This window comes from Apis mellifera, linkage group LG3 (genome assembly GCF_003254395.2).
Source record: "Apis mellifera strain DH4 linkage group LG3, Amel_HAv3.1, whole genome shotgun sequence".
NCBI lineage: Eukaryota > Metazoa > Arthropoda > Insecta > Hymenoptera > Apidae > Apis > Apis mellifera.
The window spans coordinates 852,120-868,826 of record NC_037640.1 but is presented as its reverse complement, the minus strand read 5'-3'; the positions used below and the strand labels follow the sequence as shown (position 1 = coordinate 868,826).

The following is a 16,707-nucleotide window of genomic DNA, read 5'->3' as shown; positions in this document are numbered from 1 at the left end:
AGCCACACACATCTTTGGTCACTCGGCAAAAATTATTGGAGCTTGGTTGGGATGTTTTGCCACATCCACCATATAGTCCTGACCTTGCACCATCTGATTACTTTTTGTTTCGATCTTTACAAAACTGCTTGAATGGTAAAAATTTCAATAATGATGATGATATCAAATCGTACCTGATTCAGTTTTTCGCTAATAAAAACCAGAAGTTTTATGAAAATAAATTATCTTTGATTTTCTAAAAAAAATCCGCAATTACTTAGTTGCCAACCCAATAGAAACGGATAGAATGAATGATGGTCATACAAATCTTGAACTGTAGAACGGTGAGCAGCTTCTTACAAATACAACGAGACTCATGGACGCTTTGCAATAAGAACTGGATTATCAAATTTACTGTGCCCTTCCATAATTTCAAGTATGGAATACATAACGAAATGAATTGTTTATCAATAATTATCTATTGTAAAACTCTTACACTTAAAAATATAACTCGTGATTATCTTGAAACTTTGAAGTTATACAAACAAGTCTACCGTAAATTCGTGATAGTGTTTTCCATGATGTTTTGTCCTATTGTGTGTTCCATGATGGACCGTTCGTTGAATATGCGTGACAAAAAAAAATGCGCAACTTTGGATTCTAGTATCAAGTAGTTGATCATCAGGTAATTCATATCTTTGGATTCTATGTAATTATATCATATATTTCTATGATCAAGAATTTGAACGATATTTCTATCTAATATTCTATGTCATCTACGCGTTAAATCTTCAAGATCGCGAAGTATTCGCCCTGAATTTATCCACTCTGAAGTGATCCCATTTACTAAGGAAAAGGTTTGAAATCAGTTGCATTTTCAACATTAAAAGATTTTGTTGAAACAAGAATAAAGCCAAGTTTTGGTAGTGATGCTTATTCCTTGATCATTGGTACGATATGATAAATATCGAGTTTTATGATAGTTTTGAATTTCGAAAATACGCTGGTTACATCATTCGATGCATATGGTGGAAACATAATCTTCATACAATGATTTTGTGGATTCCTGGCAACAATGTTGAATTTGTTGAGATTGAGGAGTTGAAACGATGTTGTATGTGATAGTGATCAATTTGCACAATTTTACGAACTATTCAGCATTCTTTTTTCACAAGAAATTCTTTCTGCACTGAAGAGATTGAAAATGATGAGATGCTGCTACATAGTATTATATCAGCGTATATAAAACGACATTAGATGCTTGAACACAAAAAGAGATTGATAAAAGGTTTTGGATAATTGATTGAATGCACTGTACAACCAATGATATTCTATTATGTTTCATGAAATCCTCGAATACTACTTGCATCTTAGAATTCGACACTTTGAAAATACCGTACGAATTGAATTCGCCATTCACAATTTTTAATGTCGATGATATTCCCGTCATGAAACGCTGTATTTTCTCATAATGAGCTTGGAATTCTCGTGCAACATAAACAGCTTCGCGGATTTTTATTTCATATTATAAATCTACATATCATTGTAAATCTGCGAATTTGAGCGCTGATTATTTATTTGATCATTAAAGATCTATCTTCTAGGCTCATTACGAATATTCGGAAGAGAGATCAGGGTCATTTGAATTGATGACGTTTTTACTACTACGAAAGATGTATTTACAAAAGGTTGGCAAGACGTAGAATACATCCTTTATATGATCATGAATCTTATTGATCATATCGAAATATATATTCTCGAAATTTTTGCGGAAATCGCGATGCATCTTTTCATTCGTGATATTCGCGATAAGCAATTCGATCTTGAATTATCGCGAATTTATCAATTAGAGAAATATTATGATTTAACCGCTTCTAAAGAGGATCAGCTTTAGTGAATTTTCCATACGCAATATAGAAATCGGATTAGACTGATTTGGCTGGATACGGCCATATTCACTGATTAGTCTCTGGAGCTCGACTATCGAAGTTGCCATCATACACAATGAAGAAATTTAATGAACAATTTACCAGAAAGATAAGTTCAATGATAGATATTGTTTAATCCGTTCTTGTTGATCTTAGAAATGATTATTAATTTTTTCGCTGATGGACTAGAGAATTACGCCATTTTAACAGATAGCTCAATGAATGTTATCGAAATCGTTGATCGAAATCTCAGGAAACGTGCGCTATTGGTCTAATCTTTAGCAGAGGAAGATAAGATTGAAGACAGGTATCGCCTAATCACTTTTCGTATGAAACCTGGCCATTTGCAGGAGTTTAATGTCTACTGAGTATTATCCCAGAAAGACGAAATGGTTCTCTTTCTGAAATCTGAAATCTATGCTAGCAGCTGATTTATTCAACACTCTTGTGTTTGCTTGAATCCATCATAAATCCAGGCTCGAAGGACTAATGTTCGCGCCTGCAATAGTAATATTATGCTAATTTGGTGGATATAAGTTAATGACTGTCGAATGTTCTTTTCATATTTCTTAAGTATACTTCTTAGTTATGGACTGTATATAAGTTACTCGTGCAGAGCACTTATCTATTAGATAATAGAATCTCTCATAATGTCGCGCATGTAATCATGTCTGAGAGTCAGAACACGATGTGTTCACAAATCAATTGTTATATCCGATGATCGGATACTTCGACTATGAGATTATTTGAAAGTGACGGTAAATAATCGTATCCAATAAAGAAAAAATCCCTTCCTAGTTCAATTGGAAAAATCACAATTTCCGATAGGGCACGCCAATAACCAATAGCCAATGCCTGACTTATGACACCTCCAAGCTCAAGGAAAACTCTTCACTTGGATTTGTATACAAAGATCCTAAGACAAGCGAGTGCAACTTAGCGCATTTCTCTTATAGACTTCCTCGACCAAATAATGTAACCTTCAGTCATTGAGTCAGCCATGTGGTAAGATCGGCTCAATCAAATATATCCAATCACACGTGCTGACGAGATTCTTAAAAATAGTTCTCCAATAAACTCATCAGTCTTCCATTGTTCAACAAAGATGCTAGTCATAAAAATAGGAAGGGACTCCTTTGGGGAAATTTCCTTAACAATCTCTGTTTATAAATTTCGCGAGCAATAAGTACTCGCAAACATATATATATAATAATAAGCAGAGTTTGATATAATACATTATAGAACATATAGGTTTTTCGTATTTGTACGTAAGAATTGTCATGTATTATTTGTGTTGAAATCTTTTAATATTTTTGTGCCGTGCTCGTTCGAAAAATTGTCTAATAGAAATTAGAAATCTTATAATTTCATAGATTAATATTTTATGAATTGTTTGAAACATGAAATATTATGCATAATTTTCTACATATAATTTTTCATTATATTTCTCAAATTCTTTTACATTTATTCTATAACCATTTTATATTATTTTAAAATATAAATTAAAATTTTCTTCTTAATCTATAAATTAAATTTTCATCAATACTAATAATTTTTTATTGTATAATAATTTATTAATTAGAATTTTATTAATAGACTAGAAAAAAACTTTTTTATAATATTGTTATGTGATATCTAGATTTTTGAATGATAATCAGCCATTTCTTTTCTTATTTGTCTTGGATACATTTTTTTTTATAATTTTATATCTTCTTTAATATACCAAGTTTTTATTTCTATTCTATAATTTAATGTATATTCAAATGTGGAATATATATTTAAAAAACATGTATTAACAAAAATTTCATTGTATAAGATATTTCAAAATAAAGTCATTCAGGATTCATTTCAGAGCAGGATTCGATATCTTTTGTTTTAAATTCTCTTGGTTTAAGCATATTCACTTAATTTTTAATATTTGAAGAAAATATTAAAAAATTTTAAAGTCCCTCTCTAATGTATCCATTGTCTTGTCACATTTATATTAATTACTTTCTTCTACATTTTCATACATATAATTTTTTTTCTCTTTTTGAATTCATATTTTATGAAAATTAGTGGTAGACGTGATTATAAGTTTTCCAGTAATTCGTCCACGATGTTGAACACACACAAAAGCCTATAGGATACCAATAATAATAGTTAATAGTTCAAATCCTGCGATCTTTCGACTGCGAATTCTGTGAAAAGAAGATATATATTCAAAAGTATATGAATATATTTTTTAATTATAATAGTTATCTAAAAAATATTATAAAATCTTTATATATAATGAATTTTAGTTAGTTTTATATATTTTATTTTTTATTGTTTTAGAAAATATAATATTTTAATAATAATTTAATTTTAATAATAATTAAATATTTTATATTTAATATGAATATAAAAAAAAATGTATCTGAATCTACACTGTTTTATTCAGATACTTGGCATTTTTTATTGCCATTAATAGACATAACTTGTGTAATTTCTTCAGTAATTCAAGCGGTGAAGAATAAGGTAAGCATGTATATATACGATGGACATCATTTGACTCTTTTTGTTTATTAATACAAGTCATATATACATAATATACATAATATATTGAAGATATAATATTTAATAATTTATTATTTCCAAAAATAGGATAAAAATTAGTATAATTTAAATATACTTTTTAATTTTTATAAATAAATCGTTTTATTCAATAATATTTTGACATAATTAAGTATAATAGTTTAATTTCTTTTTTAAGAAAATTTCATGAGACTTATGTGATTTGATATAATATAAAATATATAAAACAGAACTTTCATATTTATACTTAAGAATTTTAACATCTTATTTTTTCAAAAGTTTTTTAATATTTTTATATCGTATTCCAAGGATTTCTTTAAAAAATTGTTTACTTTTAATATTAAAAATAAAATAAAATTATATAACAATAAAATTATTTAAACAAAATTAAAACAATTTAAAGGAGAAACTAAGCATCAAATAATTATTTAGATAATATGTGAATCAATTATCCATGATATGTATGTTCGAAATTGAATTTGAATTATATTCAAATAAAGTTTAAATTGATTTCAGATGATAAAAATAAAATAAATTGAATGAAGTTACATAACGTTCAAGGATAAGAAAATAAAAATGTATTTTATTTAAAAAATTGTTATTTTATTTTATAACAATATATGAAATTTTTTATTAATAAATCAATCAAAATTTATATAAAATTTCGAAAAATAAAAGTTTCTCGCAAATAAAATAATAATTGCATATTATTATCATTATAAAAATGTAATATTTAAATTTGAATAGCTATTCCACGATATAATTATGATAAAATAAATTAATGTTCAATATTGATAATACTTAAATTATAGCATTTAACATAAATTAAGATTATCTTTATAATATGAATTATAATAATTCCTTAAAATAATATTTTTATTAAGTTAACAATTAACTGAATAGAAAATAATATCTATAATTTTATCATGGATTTTATCATTTTTTTCAACTAATAGTTAATATACTAAAAAGAAACAACTTTTCATTTCCTCTTTCTTCTATTTCAATAATAAAAAAAAATATTAAGAATAAAAATCATATATTGTTAAATTATAATAATTCATTTCATTTTTATAATAAAATGATAACATGAAACTTTTAATGACATAACTGTTTGCATATCATATAGACATTACATTTATTTTTAAAATAAATGTTTCTTTTTATGAACTAATTCTTTTTATATCTGATATTAATTATAGCAATTAAATATAATTTTTTTTTCATTTTTATTAGTATTTTTAATAATTCATATAAATTATGTTTTTTTTTCAATACATATTATATTTTTTATGCAATCAAATATAATTAAATCAAAGTAAAAGATAAATATTATTTTTTATTTTCTAATAATCTCGTTATTTTTTATAATTTCGTTAGATAAATTTTTATTATTTTTAATATATAATAATTTCATAATTTAAAAATTTCTTATGTAATTTAAATATTTTTTAAATATTTTTAAATAGTGAGATTCAATTTTACTATTAATAAAATTTCGAAATTTCGCTTCCTTTTATTTTGAAATCCTATTTGTTTACTTTTATATATTCATCTTAAGTCACCCTGAAAATCCAGTATTTGTTTTTCTTTTTTCAAACTATTTTTATTAGTCAATTGCTTATTTATATCCAGCGATCTTAAAAATGTAATTTTTTTATATATTCTATATGGTTATACTCTATTCATATGAAAATAAATGTTAAAAATTAAAATTTTTATCTTCTTTAATAGTTGAATAATGATATTTAAATTTGATAATTTCATTATGAATTCTCATTCCCTTTGTATATTTTTTAAAAATATTTATTAAATTAATAATTTTTAAAAATTTCGATTTGCTTCATTTCTATTATCTGCAGTGAAATTTATATGTTCATATATTTTTTCCATTTTCTTAAATATAATATATAAAGTTTTTCAGAATTTCTAAAAATTTTTCTTCATCTAATTGTCTTTTGTTTTCTTTTCTTACATTATCTCTTTTCAATCATTTAATTATTATTTTCGTTTATACTATAGAGAAATAGCTATTAAAAAAACAATCAAAATTTTTTTGAAGAATCATTTTGAATTATTAACTTAATCATTATTGAAAATATACAATAATTTTTAGTTTTTAATTTTCTTAATACTATGATCAGATGTAGAAATAATATACATCAAATCACTATTTTATTTAAAAATGACAATAATGATTTATTCATTGATACATTATTCCATTGTATATAACATCTGTTTTTGATAAGAATATCTTGGTATTATTATTAGCGCAATTTAAAATATTATAAAAATAAATTTTATATATATATAATGATATAAGTTAAATTTAATATTATAAAATGGCATAATTCAAAATATGAACAATAGATTAATAAAATTTATAAAATTCACAGCATAAAGTTCATTTTTAATTTTAACATTTTGATAATAGTTCAATTCAAAAGAAAAAAAAAATTAATGAAAAGAAAAATGATATAAAATATATATTATATATAATATAAAATATATATTATATATGATATAAAATATATATATATATATATATATATATATATATATATATATATATATATTAATATGATTTGTTAAAATAATTAAAATTATAATAAAATATAATTTGAAATATTAACAATTCATATTTACATTGATACAAATAATAGTTGCATGTTAAATATAAACAAAATAACAACGCAAATATTATTTTTCATTTCATTAAAACACTTATTCACTTTGAGGAAAAGAACACAACTAATAATAATATATTTTAGCCACAATACAGTGCAATATTCAGAAAAAAAAACGATATAACTGCTCTCTATCGATCGAAATTATAAAGATAAAAGATTTCATAATTGATCAGAATGTCTTTGCAATGTTTTTATAATGATAATTCGAAAATTGTATTTTTTAGGTATATATCACTTTTGCCAAGCGAAAATATAATATACCAAAAGTAATAATCATTTTCTTGAACACGGTTTTAAAAAAAAAAAAGTAATAATTTTTATAAAAAACTAACTTCGGTAACATTTAGATAACATTATTGATTTAAAAAGAAATTTTGAATAAACTCAAAGAGAATCTGATAGTAATCATGAATATTACTTTATAATAGCTTCTAACAGAAAATTAAAAAAAAATAAAATAAAATATAATATAAAAAAATAAAATATAATAATTAGTTTAAAAATAACCTTTGCAATGATGTGTTAAAAACAGAATTATTAAATATTTTAAAGCAATACAGAACTGATTATATTTCGTAATAGATAATAAAATCAAAAAATATAATAATTTTTCAAAATCTTATTTTATTATTATGAATTGAATCCAAATAAAACGATATGGAACCCAAATTATATCGCAAACAAGAAATATAATATTTAAATTTATTGATATGAAAACTTTATTTTATAAAAAATTAAATAATTATGATAAAAAATTAGCAAGATTTGATATATAATAATAATTTTATATAATAATTTTAAGTAGTATTTGAATGCAATAATATTGTCTAATCACTAAATATTTAACCTATTTTTAATTTATCTGATAACAAAAATTTGTTTTTATTTTTTATTTATTTTCTTCAACTAGAAAGTTAATAAAATAAAACAATATACATATACTTTTTCAAAGATATAATCAATATCAATATAAATTATTTTTTTAGCATCGAGATAAAATATTTTTCAATAAAATTTTATTTATAGATTTTAAAGATATATAATTTTTAAAAATAAATTTCAACATTAGATTTCAACTTTTATATTTTATATAATTATTATCGATAAATATACATTTAAAATAAATTAAAATAAGTTAAAATAAATAATTGTTTTTTATATTTTAAATAAAATTTTTGAAATATAAATAAGGATATTATAAGTAAAATAAAAATATTCATAAAATAATTAAATAATATTATTTTAAAATTTAAAAAAAATGATGTTTTGAACCAAAGCTTCAATTTTTTATGGACATTTATTTAAATGTTTTTTAAAATTGGTTTCTTCTATGTACTCTACGTATTATAGAACATGAAGCAAAACTCTGCTGTTATAAGGATATAATAATGGATATAATAAGATAAAATAAATATATTATGTTGAAAAATATAAATAAAAAAAATATTTATTAATATTTATTATTCATAACTATAATCGTAATAAATACTAATATCGAATTTTAATACATTTCAATTATACATTCTTTGTAATGATTCGTATCTCTATATACATACATATATATTTGACACCGACGCGATATATATTACACTGCTACCAATTTATTTTAGAGATTTTTCGCTTTATCAACATAAATTATTTTTTCAGCAGTATTGAAATATTTTTAAAGTATTAATTTGTAAAAAAAAATTAAAATAAATAATTTTTCTTTTATTATTTTTTATTTTTTAAAGATTATATCATAAAATCTTTAACAATAATAAAAAATAATAAATAAAAATTTAAAATTAACAAACAAAGCTTATTATAAATAAAATAAAAATATTTATAAAAATATTATATTTATATTTATAAAACATATATATTACTTTATAATATATTTGTTTATAATAAATATTATTTATTAAATTATTTATAATAAATTATAATAAATGAATTAAATATATAACTATCATATAATACAATTAATTAAAGTGTTAAATTATATCTTTTCATTCTCAATTCATTTTTAATTTTCTTTTGCTAATTTCTGTTGCAATTTTTTTTTTTATTAATTTCTTTTTCAATTTTAATTCTAATTTTTAATTATTTAATTTTTTAATTATTTTTAAATTTATTTTTTTTAATATAATTTAAATAAAATTATATATAATTACAATATAATATTATAATATAATATAATATATAATATAATATAATTAATATATATTAATATAATATATATAATACAATATAATATTATAATATTATAATATACATACATAATCTCTTTGATTTTGAAAATTTTATAAAAGATGATTTTATAAAAAATCATTTTTTGTTGCATTTAATAGGCAAATATGCATTTTTATTATCGTATTTAGAAAAAAAGAGATAATAATAACTCTGTTTGAATCACATAATTCTTTTTATTTTTTATTTTTCATAAAATTTAGTGTTAATTCTTTTTGTTGAGGGTTTTTATTGAAATTCGAAAATTATGTTGGCTCCACTGAATAAGTCAGAAGTAGAGTGCAAATCGATAGACAGATCGATAGAATTGTTAGAACAGTTAGAACTTTCGAACGAATCTGAATTGGGAGCTTGTAATGAAGAAAAGATTATAACTTTATTAGATTTAATTATAAGAGTGTAAGTTTCAATAAATTCAATTATAATAGTGCATGGATATATAACATATAAAGAATCTTGATAAGTTTAATTATGTTAATTATATTAATTATTTTAATAGTTTAATATATATATATATATATATATATATATATATATATATATATATATATATATATATATATATTATAAAATAAAATAATAGTTTTAGTTTAATTTAAACCTTTTGTAAATATATTATTAAGGATTTTTTTCCAAATATTTTTTTGTATTTTTGCATCATATGTTTGTGTTATATTAGAACACTTACAATTGAAAATTGATTATATTAAATATTTGTAAATTAAATAAGTACTTTCAATTTCATGCTAAGATTCTTAGTAAAGAATATTTATTTGCGTGTTTTTAATGTAGATTCATTTTAATTAAAATAAATTTTTTTTTAATTTAGGTTTTTTATTTACATATATAAACTTCTAGATACAATTTATATTATATTTTAAAATAATTCTAGATATTTATTTTATTAATATTATATTATTACATTATATTATATTATTATATTAATTTTAGATTTTATATAAAATGTTTTGGTTTTATATATAAGCTTGGATTTCTTTTTTTTTTTTTTTTTTTTTGATAGTTGAGAGTCTGATTTTTTTTTTGATAGATTTGTTTTATATTTCTTTTATTTTTAATTTTCATATATAATATAAGATTTTTAATTTTTTAATATAATTCTTGAAAATTTTAATTTTAATGGATTACATTTTATATGTATTATAAAATAATACATATAAAAATCATGTAATACATGTAAAAATCATCTGCATATATTAATAGTGATTTGTTTTTATTATTCATATCAAATAAATTTAGTATATATTCTGAGGTATATGTTATAATTGTAAATAAGATTAAGTGAGATAATCTTCCATTTTTTATTGGAAAATTTTTATAAATTTTTAATTTTTTTTTAATTTTCGTTATAATGAATTTTTATTATGTATTTTACATAGATGATTGAAAAAATTCTTCTTTATGAACTTATAGAAAAGTCCTATAGTCGCACTATGTTTAAATATATAAAATTTATTCTATCATAATCTTGCATTTTTATGTCAACAGATATTAGAAATAAATTTTATATTTTGGGTATCTTTATATAAATCTAAATATATGCATCATAGATTATATTGTTTGAAATATAATAATAGTTCATTGAATCTTTTATAAATTTTTCATGTATTTTGATTGTTGCAAGATATATTTATATATATAATTGCAAGATATATTTATTGAGGAATAAGTTTATGAATATATAAATAATAGACTTATTTTTTAGACTTAGGCCTATTTGAGGTTATATGACAATTTTTAATATATTTGCAAGATATATTAAATATATTGCAAATTATTATTGAAGGTTATAGTATAAAAATATATATAATTTGCATATATATTGTATATTATGTGGTGTAGAAATATATATAATTTGTATATATATTTCTACAATATGTATATATTATATATTATTATATATCATACGTAGTTTTTTGAATTTATGTTGGTATCTTATTGGAAGTTTACTGTTTTTTATTTTTCATTTTTTTTTTTTAATGTTTTGTACATATTATGAAAATTTATGAAATGATATAGTATATGAATCAAACCTGATTTTCTAATTGGATTATTTTTATAGAGCAAGTATTTTTATAGAGCAAATTGTATTATTGTAGATAATATTTTCTTTTATTAAAAATTTGAACATAATTTGCTATTAACATAATTATTGTTATTTTTATTATTATTTTATTTTTATTTTTATTTTCAGATTGTTTGTATTTAAATTTGATTTTATAATAAGATTTTTAATATTTAATATTGTTAGGTTTGCTATGATTGTTTTATTTCTGAATTAATGTTTGTAGATTTTGATAATCTGATAGATAAATTTGAATTTTGTTTTACTAATGTTAATAGATTTTTAAAAAATTCTTTTAAAAATTTTCATTTTTATCTTTAAAATCAATTTATAATTGTACTTAAAAAATTAGCATTTTATTATTCTATTTTATTTATAGAAGTGATTAATAGTAGTAATAACAACAAAAGTATAGTTTTTATTCTTACATAATTTTTTTTAATGTTATATGTTTTTCTATGAGGTTTGTAATATGTTTGTAATTTTTAATCTTGACATAGCATGATTTATTCCTTTAATATTATTTGTGAGCCAAAATTATTTTTTGAATCAAGGATTATTAAGAAAGCTATTTCTAATGTTTACATATAAGTTTCTTTAATTTGGAATACTTGGAATTGGCATACTTGACATACTTGGAATATTATATATAATGTATATTTATATTTCCTACTAATATATAAAAATTGAGTTGTTTTAGTTTTTGAATTTAAGTTTTTGAAAATATGATACAAATCATATAATTTTATATAAAAATTTAATTTATCTTATTTTCCTGCTATTTTCCCATATGAAAAAACTGTTATGAAGTGAAATTCTTGTTTGCTAAATAATATTGAATAATATTGAATAATGTTTTATTTAATAATGGTTTTCAATGCATTTTTATATTATATTATCTATTTGAATTTTTTGAGAAATTTAAAATTCTTTTTATTCATTAAATTTAATAGAACTCTGTAAGTTTTTATGAGCAAATAATTTTTGAAGAAATTTATGTTTTTGGTCTAGTTTGTTTTTATTAATAAGAATAATATCATTATAATCAATATTATAATCATTCAAGAATTTATTTAACAATATTCTGTTTACATTTGAAATTAATGAGTAGACATTTATTGAGTAAATTTTTATATTTTCAATAATAATTTTTTTTTTCTAGTTAGATTATCATATTTTTATTAATTTAAATATTAATTTAATAATTTAGCTTTTTCAGCATAATTATATTTATATTTATTTGTTTTGCTATAATATTCCAGCAGTAATTTATAATTTCTATATATTATGTTTTCTTTTATTTGTTTTATTTCATGAAAAAGAAGTAAAAGTTATATAGATTATGTATTTTTTAAGATTAATTTTTTTTTGTTTGATGAATATTGTATTGTGTTGAATATATTCAGGGAAACAATCTTGTTGAAAGAGATTTCATTTTATATAATTGTTGATTTTATTTATACTATATTGTATAATTGTTTGATTTTATGTAATAGCAAGTTTAGAATAATGCAAATGTAAAAAAAGAATATTTAATATACAAAAGACCTATTTTGAATATTTTGTATAAATAAAAAATTGTATTATTCTAATATTTGAATGGATATGTTTGGACGTTTTTTTTAAATATTAAAAAAATATTTTTAATATTGTTATTATTGTAAATATGATTACCGTTGTCGAGTAAAAATTATCATTATTCGAATAAAATCGATAATCTTGCTGAGGATAGGAAAACAATAAAGAGAAAAACAAAAATAATATTATTTAAAATAAGTGAGAGACAAAATGATAAAAAGTGAATACATAAAATTATATTGCATGATTGTATAGTCTTTAAAAATTTTTAGAAAGATATTTGTGAATTTTTTCTTTGTTAAAAATTTTTTTCTTGTTTAATAATTTATTTATTAAAACAATTTTTTTTTTAAAATACATTTATATAAAATTTTTTAAAAATAATCTTTGAGGAATTCATTTGAAATCAATTAATATTAATCGAAAATTATGAAACTTTTTGAGAACTTTTGCAAACTTTTTAAGAAATTTTGATGAATTTTTTTCGAATTCAATCTTTTTAGAATTATTCTGGAAAATAATTGCTAAGATATTTTATCTTAGGTTACAGAAAAATTTGCAATATTTTGTGACAATTGTGATAGATAAACTATAAAAATAAAGATTAAACGAAATTCGTTGATATACAACGAAATAATCATATCTCAACAAATAAAAAATTAAAAATAACAATTAGAATAACAGATGTCAATAAAACAGAACATTTAATATTATTGGATACACTGAATATCTAAATTTATCTGATGAAGAGATCTATAATGAGATCATTAAAAAAGGAGCAAGATCAAGATACACAGAATTTTTTCATATAATTTTTTAAGAACTTTTAATTTGAATTATATGATATAGAGTGTTATCCGTGGTTATAATCATTTATTCGGGAATATTCAATTTTAATTGCTTTCTTGCCTATTTTTCAAAATTTGTAGAATCCATTTGGCCATGATAATCTTCGTTTGTATTTTCAATTTTGAAAATCAAATTTATATTTTCTATAAATTCTTTCCATTTGAATAATTTACGGCAAAGATCTTTTATTTTGTAATATGCAAATTTCTTCACTTTGTATTATGTTTTATGTTTACGTTTTTATATCATGATATATTATGTTTCTCCCTTCTCTTCTATATTATAATGTTTTTAAATATCTTTCTCGCCATGTCGTTTTTTTTTTAATAAAAATTTTTTTATCTGTTTTTATACCTGTTCCATTAAAAATCCATATTATATAATAAAATATACAATTTGGATCATTTTTATGGAAATAATATTTTTTCTCGAATTGCTATCAATAAACTTGATCCACTGAATATAATTTTTTTTTCTATATAAAATCCATGAATAATATTTTTTATTATTTATTAACAATGAAAATTTTTTTCAATACATCAAGATCATTTCATTTTCAAGGATTATAGCATATCTTCATCAGAATCTGAACTTTTGTAAATTATGTTTATGATTTAGAAAAATAGATGAATATAATCAAAATTCTGATTATTTACAATAAAAGATGAAAAAGCATACCAATTCTAGTTTTTTCCTCACATTTGTTTGATTATTTGAATTATATTTCATGTTGTCTTGTCTGTTCTTTTCTATGACATACTGTATTGTCTAATAAATTTAATTTAATAGAAATAATATTAAACTGAAGTTTAGTATTAAATACTAATATTAAATGTAATTTTAAATTAAATAGGATTAAAAATAAAATAAATAGACTAAAGTATAAAAATATGAAAATATAAATATAAAAATATAAATTTTGAAACAAAAATTAAAACAAATATGAAATTAAAAATAATTGTTAATTATTATAAATAATAATATATAAATCTTTCGAAATTAACAAGAAAGTTACTATGAGAAAATTATTGTTTATAGATACTATGATGATCTTAAAGAAGATCTTTCTTCTATTTTCTCTTGCTTAATGTTTCTTTATTTCTAAAAGTCTATAATATGTTTAACAAATCGAGTCAACTGTAAACAAAATAGTTATATGTTATATATGTTAATGTACATAAGAAAGACCATAGCATAAGTTAATGTACATAAGCAATCATAGCTATCGGTTGATTATGAGTAAGAATTCATAAAATATATTGCCATTACAATTTGTTTTTTTGTTTGTTCTTTGTTTTCTTTATTTATATCTTGTATTATACTATTTTATATTATTTTCGTACTTATTTTTGTATTATTGTATATTTATTTAATTTTAATTTTATGCAGAAAAACTATTTTTTTCTTATTACATATTCTGAAAGATTCATATTCACAATTAAAAAAAAAAAATTCTTTGATATCATTATATCAAAGGTATATGATATCATTAATATGTTCGATGATATCGGTTATAATATTTTTGGTGAAATATTTTATATATATCTATGAATATCTGTATATATATATATATATATATATATATATATATATATATACACATGCATGCATGCATACAAAATATAGATAACGAAAGAAAAAATTTGAACAAAAGAAAATAATTTAGATAAAAATTATAATAGATTAAATATTAAATCATTAATCATCAGTAATCATTAAATATATATAGACTCAAATAAAAATCCAATTATACAAATTATAAAATATAAATATAAATTATAATATATTTTTTAGAACTATGTTATTATTCTTATAATATTAATATTATAATATTATTTATCTGGGAATATAATAATATTATAGAATTAAGTTAATTACATATAATATGTAGTAAAAATATTCTAACGGTGTTTGAAATTCATAAATATGTGCTTAACTTAAAAGTTTATGTACAGTGGGTAACGAAAGTATTCAAATGCTTATATTTACAATTCTTGATGAATAAAATATATATGTCAAAAAAACTTGTAGGAGAGAAATCTCAAAATTATATCAGTAAAATTTGAAAATGATTTACCAATTTATATAATAGTTATAATACATTTATTATAAATACGCACTATTAATAAGTTATAAAAGTATTCGAATGCTAATATGTCGTTAATATACGTTGTTTATATATATTTTAGCCAGAAATATAAACACTGATACTAATTAAAAATATTTTTACGTTCAGTTGTCAAGCTATTATTCCATTAACAGTAACATAAAAGTATGCATATTATATATGTATATTGCATATATAATATTCAAAATGAATTCGAAAAAGTCTGAAACACAAAAATGTGAACGAGAAATTATCCTTCGGCTATATAAGGATGGGAAATATAATATAATAAGATAACAAAAATAAACAGAAGTAAATCTATGTTACATTATATCATAAAAAAATCAAAAACTAGAGAAACAATTTTGAATAAAACTCGTTTAGGATGATCAAAAAAATTAATTGAAAGAGAGAAAAAAATTATTATTGGTGAAATAAAAAAAATTCTACTATATCTATACATACATTTTCAAGTATAGTATTAGAAATGTTTGACAGAGACATTCATCTTCAATTATCCCGACGAAATAATAATTTTCATGATAAAATATTAAGAAGAAAGCCATACATTAATAACCAAAATCAAAAGAAGAGATTGATTTTTGCAAAAATTTGTAACAAACATAAGAGTTTTTGGGAAAAAATGATATTTTCTGATAAATCTAAATTTAATAATTTTAACTCGGAAAAATTACATATGGAGAA

The 16,707-nt window shown here is 20.0% G+C and overlaps 1 long non-coding RNA gene across 4 annotated transcripts in view; it reads left to right on the top strand.

Moving 5' to 3' along the window:
* The window catches only part of LOC100577185, a 171,611-nt gene that overhangs the window by 115,561 nt on the left and 39,343 nt on the right, over positions 1-16,707 (top strand). The window contains exon 1 of one of the 4 annotated variants that reach the window (XR_003304274.1): positions 9,589-9,784. The exons of the other annotated variants lie outside the window; for them this stretch is intronic. This is a non-coding gene — a long non-coding RNA (uncharacterized LOC100577185). Of the gene's footprint in view, positions 1-9,588; positions 9,785-16,707 lie in introns of those variants that run through there. 4 annotated transcript variants of the gene reach the window in all.